Genomic DNA, 25,487 nt, shown 5'->3' with positions numbered 1-25,487 from the left:
GCCTTCCCCAGAAATTTTTTTTCTCCTTTTAGCAAATAAAATGTTCTTTTATTTTAAAAAATAGCACTTTTATTACTTCTTATAGATTGTTTAGTACAACCTCCTTATCCATGGTGCAGCATAAAGCCATCCAAAGACATCTGTCTGTTCTTACTCAAAATACAGGGAAACATATTTTCCCCCTTCAATAACCTTCCTGCTAAATAAAGTCAGAGAACTTTTCCTCTTGGGAACATGATGGAATGTTGAAGAATTCAGGACAGTAAGTGTCAGGCATATTATTATATAACCTGGCTTTGTAAAATAGAGTGTCATTTCATACAGTCTATAGCCATTGGGCACCAAACGCCTTCTTAAGGAATTACCTATTCAAAGGACTCATATTTTTTAGTACTGCACTATCATTTGATGGAGTTATGTTTCTCAATATTGGTAGCTTTCTCAAAATCTCCATTGTCTAGGATACTGTAAGACAGGATCACAAAAGTCTCACTGCAAAGCACTTTGCACAAGGTATCTCATAATTACAGCCTGTAATAGCACTTGTGCACGTTCTCAGTGATGTTTCATTGCCAAAAATTTGTTACAAGAAGATCAAAATTTTAAGTTCTATAAATGAATTCACAAGTTGAAAAAATTGCATGAAAATATGAAAATATCTTGAGAGGGTTCATTAAAATCATATCAACACTGCTATAAATATCTGAAACCTGGGGTCTTAAACTAGGGGAAAGATTACTATTAAGGAAGAGAGAAGAGGGTCATGACCATCCAGGAATGACTGTGGAAGCCAAGGATGCTAGAACTCTGTGTTCCTCAGCCAGATGGGTTCCATGTCTGTGAGGAAGCTCGTGACAAAGAAATGCATGATTTGTTGCCTTATATACTTCAAAAAAAGTCTTCAGTTTATTTTCCCCAGGAGTAGGAGGTTGTTTAGGAGAGCAAGGAACTCATCTCCATCTCTACTTCCCATAACTAAGCCAGCAAAAAAAAAATATAAGCTACGTCTGGGGGCACTTTGTCCTGGGAGCTTGGCAAGGATGGTGCTCTTGGGCTCTCTGGCTGACATCACCTCATATGAGTCATTTTTTTTTTTTTTTTAATATCACTATCTTGGTCCTAAGAGAGGTCTACTCCCAGAGAGATCATCCATCAACTTTTCCCTAAATAAGGAAGATAATCTCATTTTTAGGATGCTTTTTAGTCCATAATTTAAGCCTCTTTTCTGTCTAAACTTCTATTGTCAATAGAAGGCACTGGTACGAACACCTCTCCCATGGCTCTGTTTGCCCATTCTCCCAACTCGGCTGTGTGAAAGGGAAAGTGCAAGGGTAGAAAATGCCTGTAAACTGGGTATCTACTAATGCAAAGTGCCTTAAAACTTGTCGTGTTAAAACTTGACACAGCTTTTGTTTACAGTGGACTGAATTTAATCTACTGCAAACCTGTTCTTTTCTGATCCTGATTTGAATGAAGTAGATGATATTATAAAACAGAATTTAAATAGCCCTCATTATATTCTGGTCCTGTTTTAAGCATTGTATTAAGAGTAACATATTATACTTTGTAACAACCAGTGAGGTAGGTTCTACTATTATCTTCACATTGAAGATGAGTAACTGAAGAGACAGAATAAATACCCAAGAATATGAATCAAGCATTTGAGGCCACCAAGGAATGAAATCTGAAATCCCAGATACACAAGCCGAAAATTCAAAAAGCTCTGAAAAATGAATATTTGGCTTCAAGTTAATTTGGCAGAAGAACTGGAAATTAGCTGATCTGAGGCAACTTAAAGTCTCTATTTATACTTTATATAAATATTTATTACTTTGCTGGAGAAACGTTTATGTGTTTGACTAGATTGCCCTGTTCCAGACTCTGCTTGAGGAGTTGCATATTTTTTCATAAATGCACCAACCAGCCATCAAAAATACATTTTTCTGTTCTGAAAATCAATATTTAAAATTCTAAATAACAGTTGCTGTGTGATTTTTCATTATCAATTTTATATTTGAAATTTAGACACCCTCCCCCCAAAAAAAACCCAAACTTACAGTCCTCAAAATAAAGCCTGAGACATGAGCTTGTTAGGATCCAATCTAAAGCATGCACCTGCATAATGCAAATAAGTACTGAATTCATATTATGTAAAGTCATCTACTGTTCTGGAATCCCCTGTGAGATGTTAGTATAATAAGGTGGAAAGCTAGAATTTCAGCTGTTATTCTAAAATTTCAGTTTTCTAATCCAGGCTATTTAACCTAACCCCTTAAGGGGGCAAATTTTCAAAGAGTTTAATAAAATTCTATATTAAATATACCACACAAAATAAAGTTGCAGTGCAGATTTGTCTAGTGAATCAAATTCCTATATCCTATTGCTTTGAATTATAATTGCACTAGTAAATTTCATGGGACATGTTGGAGTGAATAATGGAATAAAATGTGTATTTATATAGCCATGCACTCCTAATGATGCTCACCAATATTCACAAGGTAATCTCAGTTACCTCAAAGAGCAAAGCTAGGGAGGTGTCAAATATTAATACCCCTAATTTAAGAATAAGAAATTGGGTGATGACAGCTAGGTGGTAACAGATGTCTGTCTTCTAAAGCTTATTATAAATCTTTGCTCAATGTCCATACCACCTACGTAATGATATCCTACTGTTCTGTACTTAGAGACTAGTTCATAGCTAGTATATTTATACAATGTTTCTCAAGCAGTATGCAAAAAGGTGGAGAATAAGGGCTTGATCAATAATGGTTAATTAGCATCTAACACAAACAACACTTGACCCAAAGAAGTCTAAGAAATACTGAACCAAAGACTGGATGACTGGATGAAAATCTGATTTTGTCTCTTCACAAAGTGCCATCCTGCCACATTACCTATCAAGGAAAGGCATAATAATTTCTCTAACTCTCATTTGTTTGGCACATGCTTCATCTAATCTCAGACCTTGCTTATGTCTCTAAGTTTCTATAACTTGCCCAAAAGCCCACTATGAATAATTGGGAGAGAACAAATTTCATTCCACAGTCAAGAATTCAATTCCCAGGGTGCCTGGGTGACTCAGTCAGTTAAGCATCTGCTTTCAGCTTAGGTCATGATCCCAGGGTCCTGGGATGGAGCCCCACATCAGGCTCCCTGCTCAATAGGGAGCCTGCTGCTCCCTCTCCCTCTACTGCTCCCCCTCCTTGTGTGCTCTTTCACTCTCTCTCTCTGTGTCAAATAAACAAATAAAATAAAAAAAAAATTCAGTTCCCAAGTCCTCAACAACATAACACTGTTTGTTTGTTTTTCTTGGATGTAGTTTTGTTTATCTCATTCTCACTCAGCAAAGTTGATCTTTTGAAGCTTTCATTTTCCTCTATGTTGCTCCTACTCTACAGAAGATGTCATACGTTCTGGATTCTGCTCATTCTTCTAGAACTCAGTCCCTCCAATCTTTATTGTAGTAAATGTCATGTTATAGTCACTTATTTAATATTGATGCAAGTTCTTTTCTAAGGAAATTTTTATGAATAAGCATGTTATTGTAATTATAATGTGAATTAATATTATGTAACATCTGTATTAGTATGCAAGATCACCCTTTTACTACAAACATATTTAAAAATAAATGTAACTGACCAACTGGATCTTTCTATATTCCGATATTTTCTTCACCAGACCTATTACCAAAACTACCTTCCCAATATAGATGAAAAAGCACATACAGACATGTTTTATATATTTAAGTGTAAGCTTTTTATAGGTGATATCCCTGCTGTGTTTATATCTGATGATTCGAGTACATATTAAGCATGGTTTCACCATATATGCAGTGTATTATAACCCACTGCAGTTATAAATGGCTTGGAAAGCTTAAAAGACAAACAAATAAACAAGAAAAAAATAAGAAACATACGATTTTTGTTTTTTAATTCATATTGTATTAACTATTTGGTTCTCTCAAATCACTCTTTAAGTTGAATTTGTTAAACCCACTAACTGCCATAAGATTCCTCAATCATTTTTATCATTTCTAATAAAATCTGTATTGCCAGGTGAAAATATGTCACTCCATAAAATCATAATTACATTTCTATTGTGTTCTAGAAAAGACTCTCTTAATCACTGGACAAACAAGAAACAAACAAAAAAACAGAAACGAAGGCAGGAGGTTTTGCTCATTGAAAGCAGATCCAGATTGGTCAAGGGGATAGAATCACACAGGTCAGGAGGTTGACCCTTTTCTGTAGTGAAGACCCTTCCTTTATCCCATACCACAGATGCCCTTTCTCTGCTGGGAAGTGGAAAGGAGAGTTTGGGAACACACATAAGTAGATTAAAAATGCACATCTGTATCGGTCGATTCACTTATGAAAATTGCATTTAAAAAGAGAACACAGGGACCTGCCCAGACTGCTATTTTCATATCTGCCTACATATCTAACAAGGTCCATAGGCCATGTTTTGCTAATGGTCATAGAGTAGTATACGAGTGCCACCCACTCTTCTCCCACTGCCAGTTAGGATGCATGCTTGTTTGGAAGATTGCTAGGTGTACGCCAATGAATGTCACCGTAAAGTTTAAATAAATCTCCCAACATAGGATTGTTTACTTAATGTGACAGGATGGCTGTCAATAGTGTGTTCTGCAAAAATTAAAAGCAGTTGCTTTCCTGCATATATATATATATATATATATATATATATGCAGACTCAGAGAAACCACCAAAAATTCAGCAAAATTGATAGTTCACCATTCAAAACACAATCACAGCAATGGTGGTGAATATTCTCTTCTAGGAAGCAGGTTGTCTTCTATTCCAAACACTTGCATCTACGTGAACTGCCTGGAGCAACCAGAAGCTCCCCTATGCTGACAGAACCAAGAATTTATTATTATTATTTGGTTCTAAAAAGTGGCCACATCAAAGCATCCAAGAGGTAAAATGTGAATCAAAAGATTCACATTCTATGATTCATGGGCTGACAGTACAACGAAACAGTTAAAAGAAACAGAAGCACCAAACTACATTCTAAATGCTTTAAATCGCCAACGTTTCGCAAAGATTAAGCCTCTCGTGTTTAAAGACAGACACGGGACCCTTTTATTGCTGAGGTATGACTTAACAGAAGTTCATGACTGATTGCAGTCCCTCTCACTCCCAAACAGACACCTCTCTGAATGTCTTTATCATTAGTAGAGATTGGATGGAAATGTTCCGATTAAAGATTTTCATGTCTACCATATCTGAAGAGTAGAATTAATTGCCAGAGGATTGTAGTTTTATCTCTGTAGTGATTTATCTGCCCTCTTCAAGAGATGCATTCGTGGGCAATCAGTCTCAATCTCCCACACAAGGGCTATAACACGGAAGACACAAATAGAATCAGTAGCTGCAGGGCAAAGATAGTGTCCTCCCAGGAGCCTTGCCAGCTGTTGAAAGAGTACAGATCATGGTTTGCTGCTGAGTGCAAAAAATCATTAAGCGATTACTCATAGAATTATTACTTATCTGCGTTGCATTTTAAAGTAAAAGGAGGAAAAAAGGCAAAGATAACATGTGACTACCCAGAAGTATCACTTCACAAGACATCCTTCACAGACTAGTCCAGTGAGAAACATAAACTGGTCCTAGAATAGTGTATTCATTGATTGGTGAGCTCACACACACATGCTCCTTTGAAGGGATAACCATTCCAGAGAGTGTGGTAAACTCCAGATTCCAAAAACCCTAAGAGCCTCTTAACATCACAGTCAGGTTTGACCTGAAGGAGAGAAAACTATCTCCCTGAACTTATTGTTTCAAAGAACAATTCAATTGGCTTTCACATGTTCTGTAGTTAAAATGCTTTTACTTGTTTTCATAAATGCTTCCTGAATTCAGTTTTATAGAGAAGGAAATCTCAAAACAAAGGTGAGATGGCTAAATACTTTAAATATTTTAATGAAATGGCTAAACAAATTGGTTTCCTGAATCAATTTTGAATACATGTAATTTTGAAATTTGTAAAATTTAATTAAGCATCCAATATCTAAATGTTATTTTGCTTTAAAAAACATAAGTGACTTAGGAACACAATTCAATCTTGTACAAAGAGAGCTTGGAACTGGGATAAAGATGATGTGTGTTCAGGGCACCTGGGTGGCTCAGTGGGTTAAGCCACTGCCTTTCGCTCAGGTCATGATCTCAGGGTCCTGGGATCGAGTCCCGCATGGGGCTCTCTGCTCAGCAGGGAGCCTGCTTCCCTCTCTCTCTCTCTGCCTGCCTCTCTGCCTACTTGTGATCTCTCTCTGTCAAATAAAAAATAAAATCTTTTTAAAAAAATGATGTGTGTTCTACTTGCCCTCAGACTGGAGGAACCCAGCACTCAGCCCTCAGTAGTTATCTAGATTACTATAATGATAGCTTTACAGATTAAGCATTGGCATGAAAATGGATATATTGTATAATAATAAACTATAATAGCAATGTTAAGTCATTTTTATTTGATAAAATTAATATATTTCAATTTTTTTTCCCCTTCTCTTTTATTGGATGCAGTCCATCCCCTGGCTGTCAGAAGACTGCTTTTCTTTTTCTTGTCTTCCACATATACTCATCTTAGTTATCCTAAAAATAGCTACTGGGCTACTTTTCCATTTTATTCAATCCCAAAATATTTATTGGATAACTGCTGTGGGCCAAATCCTAAGAGCTAAGGCGATCTAAGAAGAAAAGAGATAGGAGGTCAGGATGAGAAAGAAAGACACGGAAAAGTACAATTTTGATACAATTGTGTTGAGGCTACGGGGGATGTGTGTAATATAAGGCAGTATAAAAACGTAAAGAACAACACATTGTATGTAGGAGGCTGCAGGAGGAGATCATTTTGAGCTTGGTCTCAAAGAAGTTTCATCAAGTAAAGGGTTCATTTCAATGGAAAGAGATTTGAAGGCCACAGCCAAAGTTGTGAATAATAAATAGTTCATTGTCATTGCACAATATGGAGTCTAAGAGGTCAGCAGTAGGATCTGAGGAATAGTAACAGTTTCCTGAGAACGGATCAGTATTTTCCACTCTTCCCATCCCTTTGGGTGCATTATGTCTTCTAATAATTAAAGACAGGAACTTATATTTTTATAATCGATATCACAGGCTAGTATATAGTCAACACTCAATTTTGAAAGAAAGTTGGGAGAGTTAATGATGCCTTAATAATCCTCTCCCTGTCCTAAGTTGATGGTTTTCTTGACCCTGTTCTCTAAGAGGCTTTCCCCATTTTCAGAACTTCAAATCCACCTTTACTTCACATCCCCAGTTCCAGGGCACCTTTTTTTTTAAAGATTTTATTTATTTATTTGACAGAGAGAGATCACAAGTAGGCAGGCAGTCAAGGGCACCTTGACTCAGGTCATGATCCCAGGGTCCTGGGATGGAGCCCTGTGTCTGGCTCCCTACTCAGTGGGGAGTCTGCTTCTCTCCCTACTTATACTCTTTCTCTCTCTCAAATTAATAAATAAAATATTTTTAAAAAATCTCCAGTTCTAATACCACAAACACTACTTTGAAAATTTCTGTCCATGATAATTTCTCCTGCTGAGGACCCCATAACACTTTTTCCTGTACCTCCCTTTAGATAATGGACATGACATAATTAAGAGTGCTGGATTTGAAGTAAGAAAACCTTGAATTATGGGTTTTTAAAATTCATTATAGTGGAGTTAAAAACTTTCAGGCTAGAGCTAGATTTACCAAAAAAAAAAAAAAGAGTGTGATATTAGGAAAGTGATTCAACATCCCTATGCCTTTATTTATCCATCTTTAAAATGGAGATAGATAATAAAATGGTCTACTCCAGTGTGTGGTAAAGGTTAAATGATATTTCAGAGAGTCTTAGTGCAAGTGTCCAGAACACAGCACGTTCTCAAAAAGTGGTAGCTATACTTGCCACTTTCATTGTAATTATTATGTCACCCATGGGTAAGACATTTTAGAGAAATATCGATGTTTTCTTGTTTTGTTTCTTATCTTTATATTCCTGCATAAGTGCCAAACAGAACTTTGTATATGGGGAAATGGTAGATAAAATTTAAGTATAGAAAATTTGCTACCTGTCCTAAAAAACACAGCCTTTTTGATTATCAAAATGTCACTGTATCTGGAATATAGGTATCTTAATAAAGGGGATTAATATTATGGGTTTTTAAAATTCATTATAGTGGAGTTAAAAACTTTCAGGCTAGAGCTAGATTTTTACAAGAGTGGATAGAAAACAATTGTATTTACTTGATACCTTGCTTGGCTATTTCACATGTGTAAAGTAGAAAACACATTGTACATATTTTGACATTCACATATTACCCATAATCTAATCAAATTTACTGATTCTGACACCTCTCTTTTAAGGGAGTCTGAGAGTCACTTAGTTATTTTTCCCCCCTGAGGACAACAATGCATCATAAAGCACAGAAAACATTTTGTTATTGTTTTTATAAGAAGTTTTTTATACAAGAAATTATGAGTTGGAATTTAAAATAAATGTTCATCTTTTGTGGATTGAATATTAATATTTAACTTCAAAAACTATTTAGGGTAAATACAGAATACCTGTCTAATTCACTTTGTGTAATAAGAGTGATTATTTAGTGATGAGTGTGTATATTTAGTATATAAATAATGGATTTCCATCACGCTGTGTACAAATATTTGAGAAAAGTTTGTGTTTGTCTATAAGAACTCAACAGAAAAGCACAGCTGTCTGATAATCACCTCTTGGTAAATATTTAGTTCTTGTGTTTTCTTTAGTAGAAAAATCTGTGGGTTTTATAGATTGCCTGGCAGCTAGAGGTCAACCATTCTAATCTCACCAGATTTCACTGAATGACCTCGTGAATTCTTCTGTTCTATCAGTAAAATAAAACAGTTGATTTTTAGCCATCCGAAGGTGACAGAGGTTATAGTAAGTTGGATATGGCAAAGAACCTTCCTTTACATCTTGACTACAACGTTATGATAGTTTATCTACAGTGAATGCTTGTGGTTATCTGACAAAAACAGGTCAAAGGTTTAGAGAGTTTTCTTCTGAAATTGCTCAGTGCCTTCTCTAATGACTGATAATTGAAAACAGAGACTGGAACTATACAATGTGGTGGGTGACAGATAAGCAGTAGATTAATGTCAATACTTGGTTAGGAGACACTAAAAGGTCAGGAGTCACAGGAATTAGCTATTGTGCTACTGTGACAAGACAGACATCAAAAGTCTATTATCCCTTCAACAGCCCTTCCCCAAGCCTGAAATCTATTCTCACTTCCTTTGGTTATAATTAAGAGATAATTTTGATCTCATTGTACACATTATGTCAAACTGAAGGCCCTCGCCCTAAGTGAAACAATTGTCAGGGTTTTCATAGCTTTATTTATATAATAATGATTTTTTTTCATATCACAATTTTAATGTACTCATTGCTCCTTTCGGAGAATTTTAGAAACCTTGTATCCAGCAAAAAAGAATTATATTTAATGGGAAGAAAGAAAAACCAGAATAAATTTGTTTGGAATTTCTCTACGGGGGTAAAATGAAGTTTAAAGCAGAGTTTACAGAGTATGAAGGACATGAGAATTTTTATAGCTGAACATATAAATGTCTTTCTCAAATTTAGTGCTTTAGATTTTAAATTGATACAATACCTTTAATAGAGTTCACTCAAGTTCAATCTGCGCTTCAGTCTGTCATTTCTGAAACAAAAGCAAATTGAATTGCTGCCACCAAATGGGTTGCATCAGTGAATTTTTGTAGGTGGAAAGAGGTCACAGAGAAATGTGATTGTATTTAATGACATATAAGGCTATTAGAGACATAACTACATAGTTTACAGGTTTTTAAGAAAAGGAATAGAATGATATATAGAATATATTACACACGTACTCTAGGTAATATAAGGGTAGCTTATCTATCTGTCTGTTTAGGCAAGGACCATAAGGAGCCTTGGTAGCCCCTGTTTGTTTCATAAGAAGTGTTTATTTGCTCTCTGTCTCCCTCACTAGATTTCAAACTTGATAACAGCAACACTTTTGCTTGGCTCATTGCCATACATTCCATTCCTACCTCAATCTCTGGCACATAGTACGTGTTCAATATGCATGTGGAATGAATGAATATAGGAATATATAGTTAACTTCTGGTTCTCTTTTTGGGTTGTTGGTTGTTTCAGGAGGGAGATTATGTAGACCCTGTTACTCCAACTTAGCCAAAAGTAGAATCCTTCAACCATTTATTCTTAAATGATTCCTGCCAATATTACAATATAGTATTATTCCTAACAATATATTCATTTTTTTCCCTTTCTTCTTTGAGGAATTCAAATAAACAATGATAAGTTAGAATCTCAATGCCATATATTTGTTTTTCAGTTTTTACTAGCTATCTTAAAAACTTAAAAATATATGCTAAACTAATAGAATCTCTATGATTCTTAAATGGACATATTATTCTTGGGGAAGGAGAAAAAGGTAATAGAAAAATTAAATAGCATTGTTTTCATTTTATGGTTATTAATAAAATTGTATTGAAAATAATTTCCAGGGGCGCCTGGGTGGCTGAGTGGGTTAAAGCCTCTGCCTTGGTTCAGGTCATGATCTCAGGGTCCTGGGATCGAACCCCGCATCAGGCTTTCTGCTCAGCGAGGAGCCTGTTTCCTTCTCTTTCTGCCTGCATCTCTGCCTACTTGTGATCTCTCTCTCTTTGTGTCAAATAAATAAATAAAATCTAAAAAAAAAAATAAGAAAATAATTTCCAGTATTACTCATGTACTTTATAAGTTAAGATTTATTTAGTTTTTGAATATAATTCATATATTCTCTTTGATTTTCCTCTCTATAAAAATGCTTAAGAATTTCATTCTTCCACTGTATATATATATATAAAATATATAACCAAGTCTTTGGTAACATGTTCATAATTGTTTAATCTTATTTCAAAATTACTGAAAACAGTTGCTCCCTTCGAAAATATGTTTTGTTTTTGTTACTTTTCAGTTCAAAAAATAAATACTATAACTGCTTTTATTTGTTATTTTTGTCTAACATCTTCCTTGAAAGTTAAAGTTTATTTCATCCATCTGTACGTTGACAGATAGTACATAACTTGCTTAACATTTCTTTATAGCACATTATTAAAATGGTGTTAGATGAATCTATACATTGAACTAAAAGATGTTTTCTATAATTGGAGACCTACTTCAGAACATGTGTTAGATTTAATAAAGATGTAACAGGTGCCAAAATCAATAAAGAAATCATACGATCTTCCCACATTTATTGAAGGAGACCACACTGTAACTAGAGCCAAGGGACCCTTAGCGGTCTCAGGTCACAGAGTATTCATAGGAACAGTCTCATATTTTGGTCGATCTGGTTTCACACTCCTGGGCTTCTCCTTTGTATTGGGATTTGGGGTCAACCACAAAACTCAGAGCAAAATTCATCATTGAGCAATATCTGGTTTTGAGTTCAAACTATACAAACCTTCCAAGTTTCTTAAGATGCACACCTGGAAGAAACAATAAGTCTGAGATCCAAGGCTGGCTGTCTCATTTTAGGTTCAAATTTAACAACTTCCTGAGTTTCCAATCCAACTTTATATCAATTATCAGAAGGTCTGTATCCTAATATTTTTGTTGCTAAAAGTTTGACATGTTCCTCATTATTTAATAATCCATCCAACTAACTTATATGTACTATTTCATAAAGAACCAAATTCAGCAAGAGAAAAGCTAAAGACCAACCTTATTTAAACCACATATTACTCTAAAAGATCAGGAACTGATACTATCTAGTACCTCCAGAAATGAGTAGGATGAGTTTGGGGTTAAAATAAGGACACCTGGGGCACCTGGGTGGCTCAGTCAGTTAAATGTCTGCCTTCAGCTCAGGTCATGATCCCAGGGTCCTGAGATCGAGCCCCACATCAGGTTCCCTGCTCAGCAGGAAGCCTGCTTATCCTTCTCCCACTCCCCCTGCTTGTGTTCTCTCTGCCACTGTCTCTCTCTAGCAAATAAATAAAATCTTTAAAAAAAATTAAAAAAAAAATAAGGACACCTGAGTACTAGATGTTTAGGAAGGAGGTGGACTCTTAGATTGCTCTCCACATCTGCGTTGCTCAGTGACTGCTCTTCCCCATTTGGTCTCAGTTTGGAAATTTTCTGGCAAGAGGAAATGGTGGTATCCACAGACACAGTGAGAGTTTGGTAGTATAGTGAGAATGTGGTAGTATACTGAAAACAAAGAAACCAGACAAACTTAAGAATACTGAATGCTGAGTTCCCAGGCCTCTTACCCCTATTTGGTTCCCATAATGTTTGACAGCCAGGCTTATAACTTGCAGACAAGAGAATTGAAGAGTCCTCTCATTTGAAATCTGGCCATTCCAGAAGAAGGACTAAGTCTCCACAAAATGGCAAAGCAAGAATATCATAAAGAGAAAATGATACTGACAAGTTCCACCATATGTGAAAATCTTCTAATCAGCTTTTTAATCTCTCACTATGGACTAAAAGCAGGGAAACAAAAAGATCACTAGGTATCTGAGGAAATTCTCTACCTTTAAATAGAGAGACAAAGTAGCTCTCTAAAAGAGGAATTTGAAGGAACTTACAAAAAAAAACAACACTACTAAGAAGCTACCATAATATCCTTTGAGAGCTAAGAGATATTATATTCATGAAACCAGAAGATGCTGTAAAACAAACAAACACATAGTCATTGCTAAAATATCTCTTGTAAATAAGGCTAAAATCAATCTCACTTTGAAATATTAAATATTAATATTAATATTAAATTAATATTAAGTTGAAAAATTCTTCAGAAAGGAGAGCAATTAGTCAAAGTCAAAGGAGTACAAAACAGAACAGGAGAGGAAGACTAAATAAAGAAAGGAGGAATAAAAGAATGAGTCCAGAACTGGTCCCAATAGTCATGATTCCATAAAGAGAGATGCAGGGAAGGGAGGAAATTATTGAAGAATTAATTCAGTTCACTGATAAAAAGCGTAACAGTCTCAGGACTGAAAATGTCTGCTTTGTGAAGAAAGATTCTCTGAGGTCCCAGTGACAAAATACAAATCACATATGTAGGAAACCATGAATCAAAATGGATGCCAGCTGCTCAAAAGCAACACTGTAATCTAGAAGCCAAAGGGGCAAATGCCTTCAAAATCATGATGAAAAATTATTTATACCCTACAATACCAGACTCAACTAAATTAGCCATCAAATATGAAGGCATAATAAGGATACTTTAAGACATGGAAGATATTAAAAATCTGATTCCCAATAGAATTTCTTTGGAATGTCCTATACAAGTTGTACCACCAAAATGAGGAAGTAAGCCAGAAAGAAAATGAAAGCATGGGCCATAGGAAAAAGGAGGTTTAGCACAAGAGAACCAAAGATAATTTCCAGAATGATTTTGAAGGGAGATCTCAGGATGACAGCTGTGCTCCAGGCACTAGGTTAACAGCCCATCTTAGGTGTGACTCAACAGGACCATACATGAAGGCTAACATTGCAAAGACGGCATTTCCCATTAATACTGTTCTTTGAACCTGACAAAGTCTAGGTGAGCCCAAACCAGACTAGTACCTATAAGTAGCTTTCTTAACATATATTTATAAAGTTCCTGCTCTCTCCTGAAAGTCCCACTGCCTGGGTCCTCTGAGAATAGTCACTTCCTCTCACAGTAATGTTTTTTTGTCTTTTGTTTTCTTTTTCTGACTTATTTCTCAAAGCTGGTTGCTGACCATGGTGGGCCTAGATGTTGAGACTATGGAAAAGCTCATAGCTTCTCACTATGTTTCAGTTGACCTGGCCTTGCTACACTCCAACCCCCCACCCCACCCCGCAACAAATTCCCAGGGCACTATCTCCTCAAAAAGGGGCCTTTAAAAAATGTCAAACAAACTAAACCACAATTTTATTCAGAGGCTATGTTTAGCTCAACTTCTGGAAACATTTACCTAAACATTTTACTTAAATAGCTAGCATGGTGCTTTGTTTTACTTTTTATAGCAGTTGGCTTTATGTTTACTTATATGTGAAATACAGCTGATAAAATACAAAATATGCAATCAAGAAAACAATAATGTATCTAAGTTCATGCATACAGTAGTAATTCTTAGAGCAGTTTCAAATCGAGATCTGCCCCCATCAGGGTACCTCTTAGGAAATATTCCAAGAAGCTACAAAATTTCTTTTTGAAATTTTATATGTATGCTCTGCTTCAGTGCTCTTACAAATTTCAAAAGTCTACTGTCTCTCACTTTTCCTGTGGATGTCTTTCCCTTACAAACAAATCATAGTGATTTGCAGTATTTAAAGCTAGGGAGCATTTTCAGTAATCCTCATGGTATTGAGTACTGTATGGGATGTTTAGACACTGCAAAATGCTAGTGTTATTTCTACAATCATATCTAAGTATTCCATGAATTCCTCTTGTTTAGAAACAGAAAATACCCTTCAAGTTCCATTTTATTTTCTCACCCCTTGATATGTGATCTCAAGGGAAAATCAAGCGTAACCCTGAAAGCATATGAACATCACTGAGTGGTCTGCTCCACATTGCTCCTAATACACAGTGACAATAAAAGCCATATCATCCCTATGATATGGTTCGCATATTTCCAGTTATAGCGATATTTGTTCCTTTTTGCTTTTGAAGGAAACATGCTAAAGATGAAAACAGTGATATGACTCTTCATTAAACAGGTGAGAACTAACAATGATAATGGAAACAGTTAACAGGATTCATTTGAAAAAGACACTGAAGGCATTTGAGAGAGTAAGGAACTGGCAAACTCATTAATATTCATTTCTTAATGAATTCAAGTAAGGGATGTCAGAATATGTAGGCAAAAGAGCAACCTCAGAAGAATAAAGCAAAGTCTGTGGTGTTCAATATGTTAATGATGGTGCAGAAATTAGAACCTATAGTGTATCTCCTTCTTACTCAAAGTCATATGGGATATTCTATATTTAGTCATAAAATCCTAATGAATTTATGAAGCTTAGATATTAATAATGTTAGAATGTTTGGAGAATCAATGATAATGATTATGAGATTATAATAATTAACACTTACAAAACAGTAGGTGACATTATGCTAAGTGTATAACATCTTGTCTAATATAGTATGTATTTTGTGAAAGATGGAAGAGAATTTCAGCTAGCACTTTTTTGACTGTTTATCCTCCAGCCACCAGTTTAGGTAGAGAATAGTGGTGGGAACAGAGGGGAGACAGAGGAAGTAAAGAAAGTTCTTTTCCTATAGGCAACTGGCTAACTGCTCTCTGAGGTGTTTGGATTCTAGAAAAAAGTAAAGATCGCAGAAAGTAATATGAAATTAGAGTTAATTAAATTAGAGCTTTTTTTTTTCCATCAATGATAAACATCTTGCTTGTTAAAATATGAAACTATCGGGCTGCCTGGGTGGCTCAGTGGGTTAAGCCTCTGCCTTTGCCTTCAGCTCAGGTCATGATCTCGGGGTCCAGGGATCGAGCCCCACATCAGGCTTTCTGTCAGCACTGAGCCTGCTTCCTCTCTCTCTCTCTACCTGCCCCTCTCTGCCTACTTGTGATCTGTCTGTCAAATAAATGAATAACATCTTTTTTAAAAATTAAAAAAAAAATGTGAAATTGTTGGTTCTCTTAAAGCCATTTTAAAATGGCTAGATTTCAAGAACAGGTACTTCCTTCCCCTCTCCTTGAATCCCGCCTTTCATTTACTCCTATTTATATTCTGAGAAAAGAATTAAATAAAAGTATATGTTATCTACATCAGTCTGATAAGTAAAATGACATTCTCAGGTGTTTAACATTGCTTGCCTCTTGTCTCTAACATGGAAGGCTGCCTTTATCTTTTTAAGATTCTGAATTGACTCAAAGGAAAATTTACACTCCGCTGGTCCATGTATTTCTTTTTTTCAGGTCTATATTCCATTCACTGAGATTATGTCTGTAAAAATGCAATCAACTACCATGTTGTTGAAACTTTGCATGTGGTAGATATTATACTGTGTGTTATGGGGAATACAACTCTCCAAGAAAAGTAAAATTCACAATTTATGTACCCTCACTGATACATTTTTAAAATAAAAGACCATGTGAAATTGACAGCACAGATGAGCTTTCAGAAACAGATTCATAATATACCAAACAAATGTGTAAAATTCAGGATGCAGTTCGTTTGAGGTAACTTTCTTTGTGACTAGAAATCTCTATTTAGTAGTTTCGACACAACTCCATTTGCAGGGAAGCATTTACTTTATACTTAATATGCCATCTAAAATATAATTGCAGGAGAACCAAGACCCATTCCGCAAATCCCACCCCCCCCACCCCACCAAACTCCCTACAGTAAAAAGGTAAGAAAATTCAAGATTTCATCAAAACCTTACAAAAGCAAGTAACGCGGATGGAACAAAACTTCCTAACTGATTTAAAATGCACACGTACAGGAAAACATTGACTTGGTTAAGCAATGTTGCTTTAACCTTTACACAACATACTATCTTGCAAATAAACTCAAATTGCAAATCTTCTTATTTAGTGGCACTTATTTTATACAAAGTGATCAGCTTGCAGTTGTGAAGGGGGAACAGAATACATATTGTAGACACTATTTTTTGTGCTTAAGACTAAACTGCATTGTTCAGGGCTCAGGGTTATATAGTTCTATTTTTCCATCTCTCTGGCTGAGGCTTGGATTCTGTCCAACTTCTAGTAACCCATTTTTCCCTTCTAGAATCCCAACTATAGCCTTCATTGTGTTCAAGAGGAAAGGCAACAGATAGAGCAGATTTGTAACACTTGAAAAACGCTTCAGTGGCAGGGGACTAAGAAAGGAATTTTCTGTCAGAAACTATTTGGGGGGAAAGTGTTACAAAAAGTTTCAATTTAAATTTAAAACCAAAGTGAGAAGTAAATTTAAAGTTAAACAGCACTGGTTTAGAACTGAAGAATAGGCATATAGCCTACACTACTGTTGGTATGTTTTTCACTAGGTCTTAGCACCATTAAATACTAAATTTGTTCTTTCTTTAGTAAATGTTAAAGAGATTCATAAGACCACTTCATTATCAGGACCCCTGGGTGGCTCAGTCCTTGGGCGTCTGCCTTCTGCTCAGGTCATGGTCCCAGGGTCCGGGGATTGAGTCCCACACTGAGTCCTGCATCAGGCAGCCTGCTTCTCCCTCTCCCAAACCCCCTGCTTGTCTTCCCTCTCTCGCTGTCTCTCTGTCAAATAAGTAAACAAAACCTTTAAAAAAAAAAAAAAAAAACATTTCTTTATCTATTGACATGTAGGATACACGACTCAGTTTCAAGACAAAACAAAATAAAATTAATAGATGTGTGAACTTGGTCAAGATTCTAAAAACACTCATAAAAACAGCAGAAAATAAACAATTATTAATAAATAATTACAGGTGGTATTTATTGAGCTTTAAAGTTTGCCATGTAATGAATTAACGGCTATAAATGGGTTTTTAAATTCAGTACTAAATAAAGTCCATAATTAAAATTCAAAATAATTTTAAAAGTGATGGTTACTGAATTTTTGCAACAAAATTATTAACATCAAGAAGGAGTAAACACAGAGAATTATTTTTCAAAGAATAGAGAGCCTATCTCAAAAACAAAAATCTTCCCCCATCACTCTAAAGGGATCGAGGGCTAGAAGTAATAGTCTCATTGTCTGGCATAAAAATCTGACTTGATAGTCTGAGTGAATCTAATTTGTGATGAATAGTAGTAAGAATAAGATTTTTGTCTACTGACTTTGTAGACTCCCAGATGGCCGTGACGAAATCTAGAGATATTAAACCCCTCATACACACACCTAAGTAGATATCACGGGGAGACCTCGTGATAGACCAAACTAGATTATCTAGTTTGCCCTCCTACCTCCACACTGGGGTTTGCCAACTAACACGTTCCAGAGAGTGCAGACAATTCTGGACTCACCCGCTGTACCTCTGTAATTTCTTGGTCCAGTGTGAAATATCAATATTAGGAAGTTCATAGATCTATCTTAAATACCTACTCATATTACAGTTTAAACACATTTCTTATATGGAATGTGGGGGATATAAAAAATAAAATCAGAAGAAATACTGTGTTTATTAATTAAACACAATAATCAATTAATAGTTAATCAACTAAAATTAAATTAAAATTAATTAATTAAAATTTTAATTAAAATTAAGTTTAGTCAATTCATTTTATTTTTAGTTATTAGTTTTATTTTAGTCAATTAGTTTTAGTTAATTTTAATTAAAATTTTAATTAATTTTAATAAATTTTAACTTAAATTTTTAATTAAAATTAACTAAAACTAATTGACTAAAATAGTTGATTAATTTTAGTTAATTGATTAACTAAAATTAATTAATTATATACAAAGTTCTTCACATTTCTAAGGTATAGTTCTATCCAATGTGCTTTTTTGGTATTGAAAGCATGGGAAGAACTCCTTAAAATTGTCTAACTACAAGTATTAAAATAGTTCTTTATCGTACAAAATAAAACTATTTTAGATAGATGATGGATGGATAGAGAGAGAAAGATGGATATTTAATTTGGGCTAAATCATTCCAGTCTTTTTAATTTGTCTCATTAAAAGCTACTTTAAAAATTTCTGTGGGTATTCTCAAACTGTATAAATTATGAATATATACATATTCCTCTTAATCCTTTTTCCTTCTAATTGCATTTTGGAATTTCACACAACTCAAAATAAGCTTTAACAAATAGTAATATAGAAACCACAGAGAGGGCAAATATCTGAGTGCTATTACATTGAACTCTTTTGAAAAAAAAAAATGCACCAATAGATGAAGTGTTAGGAATCTTTTTCTAGTAGTAGATCTTATTAAGATCATGGTATTTATGGCAATAAAATTTGAATTCTTCCTGTATAATCTGTTCACCAGAGATACTTTAATAATTATTCATCTGATTTTTAAACTTACTCTCTAAATTAGACAGTTTTAAATATTTTCTAAAATAAAAAATATGGAAAATATTAAACCATGGAGAGAAACCATTTGTTTTCATACTTAATCACTGATACATATTCAACTTTCTGTCTAACTCCTAGATGGCTTTTAGGATACATTAAATATCCCACATCATATAAGGTATTTCTTCATTTTTTAAATTTCTTGTGGCAGTTTTCTAAGTCTCTAACACTTCATAAACAACTGAAATGTTGGCAGGGGCTAAGAACTAGAAGTGATATTGGGTAAAGTTTGCTAATATTCCAGTAAACTCAGAATATAGTAAAATGACAACCTCCTAATGGCTGCTATAGGCCATCCACACCCTAAAAATATGACTCCCCTCATTCCTTTCTCCCCTACCCCCACCCCAGACACAGAGCAGGCTCACTTTCTATGGTACCACGTTACCTGAAATTTGTACATATTGGAATGTGTCCTTACTTTGTCCTATTGCGCCATGGTCTCAGATGTCACAGAAACCAGAAGCTTGCAAAGCAAGGACACAGTTGACAGACACAAATTTCAGTTAACCCAGCACAGTGCAAAAGCAAGGATCATCTGTATGTGTGTGTGTGCATACATGACACATACATACTGTATACACACATACATCAACACTGATACACTACACATGCATGAAGTATGTTCTAGCTTACTTTGCCTATACCAAAGCATTTTGCAACCAGAAGGTTATTTTCACATTGGTGTAAAAAAACGTGGAGTTAATTGCTTAAATTCATATATTTAAGTTTTTTTAATGGAATTTTTTTATTTTGAGAGAGAGTGAGCAAGTGTGTGCATGGACACACACACAGACACAAGTGTGGGGGCAGAGGGAAAGAATCCTCTGTGGGACTCAATCTCATGACCATGTGGGGCCCATGTGGGGTTCAATCTCATGACCCTGAGATCATGACCTGAGCTGAAATCAAGAGCTGGATGCTTAGCCAACATAGCAACCCAGATGCCCCAATGGAACTGTTTCTCAAGTGAAATATAATTGTTGTACAGTGAGATGCACAGATCTTGAGGTCTGCAGTTGTATAGTTTGATGAATTCCGACAAATGAATATACTCATAGAGCCAACATTCCAGTCAAAATATAAATTACCTCAAAAAATATATACATAAATTACTTCGCTTTAGACAGTTCCCTCATGTCCCTTTCCAATCAATCCCCGTCACCATAGATAACTACTTTCAATTTTACATTAAAAATCTTATCTTAAAAACTTAGTTTTGCTTAAATGTCTGGCTTCTTTCACTCAACAAAATGTCTTAGAGATTCATTCATTTATTCATGTTTTTGTAACTATTCATGTTTTGTATCTGTTCATTCTCTAAGTATACTAAGTATTATTCAAGTATTATTCAATGTTTCAAATATATCTTAACCTACCTAGAATCGATAAATCTATTGATCGACAGATACTTGGGTCATTTCAAATAAGATATTATGAATAAAACTATTTATATTCTAGTAGAAGTCTTTTTGTGAACATAGATTTTTTTTAAATGTCTCTTAAATAAATACCTAGAAGCAGGGGTGCTGATCTTGCATGCATTTTTAGTTTTCTGAGAAACTGCCAGAAAGTGTACCAAAGTAGTTGTACCATTTTGTACTCCCACTCATGAGTGTTCCAGCTGCTCTGCATCTTTACTAACATCAGCTGCTTTTTTAAAATTATGCTATTTTAGTCAGTGTGTATTTTGTTTACATTTCCTTAATAGCAAATGATACTCCATACTTTCACATGTTTCTCCCATTTATATACATTTTCATAAACATCTAATACATGCATAAACATATTCATGTTTTTTGCCATTGTTGTTTTTGAGGTGTCTATTCAGTCTTCTCATTAATATACTATTGGATATTGGTTTAGCTTGTTATTAACTGTTTGTAGGAATACAATAATCATTTTAAATGCAACTCCTTGGCTGGATGTGTATACTGATAATGTTTACTCTGGGGTACAACTTTACTTTTCATTTTCTTAGTGGTGTGTTATGAAGAGAAGTTTTTCATGTTGGTGAAGTTTGATTTATCTATCTAGAAAGAGAAAGAGAAAAGGACGGAGAGAGTGTTACAAGTTATTTAGTTCTTTCAGGGTCATAAAGATATTGCCTTATCTTGGTGTAAAAACATTATCATTTTTTTTTTCATTTAATTCTGTGATCCATCTGTATGGACTCTATGAATTCATTCATGCTATGAATCTATACGATGCCGCACGGCTTACATGTAGAGTGTGAGGGAGGAGTTGAGGTTCATTTTTTCAGAACATTTATCCAGTTGTTTCAGCACCATTTGTGGGGAAAACTTTCCCATTGAATTTCCTTTCCTCCTTGGCACTTTAGTCAAGAACTCTTTGAATGTAATTCTGTCCGTTTATGTCAGAACTCTCCGTACTCTTCCATTGCTCTATCTGCCTGTTCTTACTCCATTGGCACATTGTCTTTTTTTTTTTTTTTAAAGATTTTATTTATTTATTTGACAGACAGAGATCACAAGTAGACAGAGAGGCAGGCAGAGAGATGGGGGGGGGAGCAGGCTCTGCTGAGCAGAGAGCCCGATGCGGGACTTGATCCCAGGACCCCGGGATCATGAGCCACCCAGGCCCCCCTAATAGCACATTGTCTTGATCACTGTAACTTTATACTAAATCCTGAAACTAGACAGCACAAGTCTTCCATCTTTGCTCTTCTTTTTCTGAGATTACTTTGTCTATTCCAGGTCTTTTTCATAACCACATGCATTTTAAAGGCAGTTTATCAATTTAGATCTTTTTAAAAGATGGTTGTCTTTTAAATCTAAAAGATTTAATGTCTTAGCATTAAATGTATAAATTAGCTGCTTTTCGAATCATGAAGGCAATCTATCTCTCCATTTGTTTAAATCTCTTTAATTTATTCCAGTTATGTTTTTTTTAGTTTTTAGTACAAAGGTCTTGTATATATTTTGTTAAATTTATTTTTGATGCTATAGTAAACAGCATTTTAAAATTTTAATTTCCAATCATTTGATGTCAAGATATAAAACTACAATTATTATATTGACTTTCTATGCTGTGACTTTGCTAAATCCACTAATTTTTGTTAGTGATTGTGTAGAACTTTTTAAAGGATTTTGTACATATACATGTTGTCTGCAAATAAAGTGTTTTACTTCTCCTTTTTAAGTCTTTGTATCTTTTATTTCTCCTGATGTATTTTACTGGCTAAGTACTCTAATACAATAATAATCATAGATATTCTTATCTTATTCTTTTTTTTCTTTTTAAAGATTTTATTTTTAAGTAATCACTATACCTAACATGGTGCTTAAACCCACATCCCAGAGATTAAGGGTTGTGTGCTCTACCAACCGAGCCAGCCAGGAGGCCCTACCTTATTCTTTATCTCAGAGGGAGATGATATTTCATCTCAATATTTCATCTCCCAGTATAATGTTAACTGGAGATTTTATGTAGATGTCCTTTGTAATGTGAATATCATTCGCCTGACCTTGAATATTTTCTTCTAGAGTTTCTTAGAATGCAAGTCGCCTTGCTTTGAAATATCTCCACATTCATTCCTCTAGAGTACATCATTATTTTAGCCATGATTATGAATGTTATATTTTAGAGAGTTCGTACATTTTCATTCTTTAAGATCTGTTTGAGATTTGTTTTGAGAGACAATTTCTGATTAATCCTTTTAATCCTGTCAGCCTTCATTAATATAAAATTATTCTTTTTAAGATATTTATTTATTTATTTATTTGAGGAGAGAAAAACAGACACACAGAGCGTGAGCAGGGGGCGGGGCAGAGGCCAAGGAGTAGCAGACTTTCCTCTGAGCAAGGACCTTGATGCTGGACTCTATCCCAGGACACTGAGATCATGACCTGAGCTGAAGGAAGACTCTTGACCGACTGAGCCACCCACACTCCTATAAATTACGATTTTTTTTTCAAAGTAGATCTGTTTTAGTTTATCTTTACTTCTAGTTATAAACCCTATCTAACGTATCCTTGCTTCTAAGGTGTGGCCTCTCTGAGTTGCTAGCTGCATGTCCAAAGACAGCAATTTCTCCACACTCCTACCGGACTAGAGTAGGGTGGGTCTCTTGCATGTCCCATCACTTGACCATCTGTTTGTCATTCCTGGAGCTGACGCTCTCTGCTAGGCCTCACAGAGTCTCAATCTGTACATGCAGAGCCCTAACATTTAGGCCCTTAGATTTCACATTGATCAGCCTGCCTTTATCTCTCTCTCTCTTTTTTTTCTTTAAGATTTTATTGACTTATTTGAGAAAGAGAGAGAACAGGAGCTGGGGGAAGGGGAAGAGGGAGAGAGAGAGAGAGAGACAGGCTCCATGATGAGTGTAGAGATAGGCTCTGGGCTCATGGGGGCTCCTTGGAGGGCTCATAGCAGGAAGAGGGGGCTTGACCCTAGGACCCCAAGGTCATGATCTGTGCCAAAGCCAGAGCTTAACCAGTTGAGCCACCCAGGCTCCCCTGCCTCTATCTCTTTAAAGAACTAGATGGCTCTTTTGCAAGCACAATCATCAGGAATAGTCAAAGCCAAATAAGCTTTAAATACTTTTAGATAAAAGGATCTGTAATAAGTTAAGTTACTACCTAAAGGTAATTTGAGAACACTGATGGAATCTGTTACATTTGTTTTTTGGGTTTTATTATTTCAATTTTAATAACAGAAAAACTGAAATAAGTTATAGCTTAGATTCTACATTGGTGGATTTTTTTTTTTCTTCTAATGATAAGAAAAATTAAATACTAGCTTTGAAGTGAAGCTTTATATAACTATTTTATAGGATGGAGGAATTATTACATTGTGCAGCGGAGTAGTCTGAATTAACTAATCTGAAACAGCAGAAATGATTTATCTGGCATAGTATCATATCAAATGCAATCTCTGGCCCATGGTATTCACTTAATTAATAAATGGATATTGAATGAGTTAACCAGGCTTTCCACTACTGTCTGAGCCAAGATGCAAAGTCAGGTTTGCTTGACTCCAGAATTGGTACTCTTAATATCCTGCCCTAAATAATAGCCTTAATATCCTGCAAAGAAACTTGAATTCTCTGAATAATTTTAAAATTCAGATTATGGCACTTTTGTTTGACTACAAAGGAATTGTTCTTAAATTTTAAATAAGTATCAGTCCCAGGGTTCTCACAAAAAGTCAGACTTGACCATGAACAGCTCCCTTCACATCTCTACCAACATATACACTGAGGGAAAGGGACTGAGGGAGAAGCCTACATATCAATCAGTTTTGGTGCTACAGGATGAGTTGCTTTGAGTTTAATGAAGCTTCCACCACCGTTTGGATAAAGCATCTGAACACGGCAAGAGCCTGGAAGTTGATTGTTCCATCCATTCCATTAAGCTATCTCCCCCAGAAAGATTTTGCAGTCAGAAAAGGAAAAGCAGCAGAATTTAGAGACAGCCCACTGGTAATCTATCAATTCTTTTAACTGTGCTGCTGTCATCGTGCCTCATTAATCAAATTTTGATGTGGAAAATGGAATAAAAACATTGTCAGGTTTTCTTCCCTATAAATATCAATCTAAAGACAGCAAGGGTTTTTTTTTTTCAATTAAAAAATAAAAACTATAGCAGAGGGAAGATATAGGATCATGAAGTTATGCCATGTGATAGCTATAACAGATTATGCATATTTGTGAACTCGCTTTTAATATCATATATTTAAACTGGAAGAAATTTCCTTTTTAGAATAGACTTTTTTCTTTAGGGTTATTTTGTGAGACCTACACATTAGCAGATTACACTATTTTCTCCCCAAACTTCAGACTCCAAAATAGGTCATAGAAGATCACTAAAATTCAATGTGTATTTGATAAATAGAATACCAATGCTTTCATTAATAATTTTATAAATTACATAATCTACTGAAAATTTGCTTTCTTGCTCTTTAAAATCTAGCAAACATAGAGTTTAACTCTAGCATAATTTTGAAATTATACAGAAAAGTACTTACGATTTCATAACAAGTAAAATATTCAAGACAAAAACTTATATAAGAAAAAAGTAACTATGCTGTTTAACACCTACCAAAATATTTTCTAAAAGACTTAGATGTTTAGCTAAAAAATGCACATTTTGAAATATTGATTTTGACACATTAAATTCATTTTAAGATCATTTCAAAAGCCAAGAACTGACACCTTATATATATCATATAGCTTCAGTTTAATTTACCATGTACATTACTGTCAATTGTATTTATTATTTCCTATACACATGAAAAACTATAAACAAATGCTATTCTCCAAGTTATTTAAAACATACTAAAATCTGAAATCCCCTAGAGGACATTCACCAAATTTTATGGCTAATATCTTTACACTGCACATGCACATAATAAGAAACAGAGCTGTCATATTTACTTCAATGGATATTTATAATGAGATTTATATTTTT

General features: G+C 34.9%; 1 protein-coding gene across 1 annotated transcript in view; it reads right to left on the bottom strand.

Moving 5' to 3' along the window:
- Positions 1 to 25,487, bottom strand: part of BMP5 (bone morphogenetic protein 5) — a 115,051-nt gene that overhangs the window by 58,124 nt on the left and 31,440 nt on the right. The window lies entirely within an intron of this gene.

Source organism: Mustela nigripes, chromosome 5 (genome assembly GCF_022355385.1).
Source record: "Mustela nigripes isolate SB6536 chromosome 5, MUSNIG.SB6536, whole genome shotgun sequence".
Taxonomy (NCBI): domain Eukaryota; kingdom Metazoa; phylum Chordata; class Mammalia; order Carnivora; family Mustelidae; genus Mustela; species Mustela nigripes.
The sequence above is the reverse complement of the archived record's forward strand: the minus strand, read 5'-3'. Positions and strand labels throughout refer to the sequence as shown.